The 1,318-nt window shown below is 37.6% G+C and overlaps 1 protein-coding gene across 1 annotated transcript in view; it reads left to right on the plus strand.

The window, feature by feature from the left end:
• Positions 1-1,318, plus strand: part of LOC101855006 (echinoderm microtubule-associated protein-like 2) — a gene marked incomplete in the record, with an annotated part of 67,711 nt that overhangs the window by 8,198 nt on the left and 58,195 nt on the right.

Genomic DNA, 1,318 nt, shown 5'->3' on the forward strand with positions numbered 1-1,318 from the left:
ACACACACTCACACACACACACACACACACCCATATTCTGTCTCTCGCCTTCTTTATTTTTATCTCGCTCTCTCCCCTAACAACACTCCCACCCACCTACATTTGTTAAACTATAATCTCGAGGTTTTATAACTTGATTTTTAAAAAAAGGTACAGAACCCCAACGTATATTACCCCCTGCACTTGTGTTCACATTCAGGTTTCGTTTCAGTGAAGTGTGGAAGTGTGGTTTATGTTCCTTTTGCGTGCTGTTTTGTTTCTTTGTATAGGTTTCTTGAAACACCGTTTTGCTTTAAAAAGTAGATTGCTGATCTGTTAAATTTTGAGAAATCCTCCAGTTTAACTTAAAAAGGTACAGTGATGTCGAGCACTGTTTGCTGTCGACTTTTTTGAGGACTCTGGTTTGAGTGCAATAATTACACGGTTATTTCCCTTGCTGGACCTACACTCACTCTTGGAATAATAATATGCGTATTAACATTATTACAACTCCTGTGAGCCCAAGCCGAACTGATCGAGCCAAAAAATTGACCAGTACGGCTTTCGTTTGTAATGGCCACATAACAAAAAGCAGATTATGATAAATGCTTATGAAATTAGGGTTTCAATTGACGCACTATCGGTCTTTTTTAGGGACCAGTTAAGATTTGTTTAAATATCTTTCCAGAGCGCGTGCACCTTTTGTGTTTTTCTCATAATGTTACTCTTTGGATGTTGTGCTGTTAGATGTGGGTGGTGTTTATGTTGATGTAACATTCGGTGTTTGGATTTGTATTAATCAAATTGCCAAATGCATGGTCAGGAACAGGCGGTTGTTTTGTTTGGTAGTTTTTGTCTCTGTACAGTCGTAGGTATAAAAGCTTGTTATAGAAATTGTCGGTAGTTTTCGTTGTGTGTAAATTCCAGTTCGAAACTGATGTCTGTGTATTTGAATGTGTTTACCTTTACTCTGAATGTTAATTTCTGCTCGCTTTGGAAAGCTAAACTCAAGTGTTTGTGCATTCATAATTCTTGCATCGTGATCAGTGTTCTTTTTCAGGTCCCACATTTTTTACGTATTCCTATGTACTCCTGTGAGGTAACGCATTTACATGGAATTTACAGGAATGGTGCCTCCTATCACATGTTTTATACTATAGTATTAACTCTTACTTTCTTTGTGACTATTGCTTGAGAATATTTTGGTTTTTTTTATTTGTGTATTTTGCATTTCTATGAGTGTTTTTATGCTGTGCTGTACTGTGCGTAAGTAGCTCTGTTTATGGTTTCAACACCCCCATCCCGACTGCTTCCGACTGAACGGTAAAATAAAGAGAAC

The sequence above is a fragment of the Aplysia californica genome, unplaced genomic scaffold, assembly GCF_000002075.1.
Source record: "Aplysia californica isolate F4 #8 unplaced genomic scaffold, AplCal3.0 scaffold00086, whole genome shotgun sequence".
NCBI lineage: Eukaryota > Metazoa > Mollusca > Gastropoda > Aplysiida > Aplysiidae > Aplysia > Aplysia californica.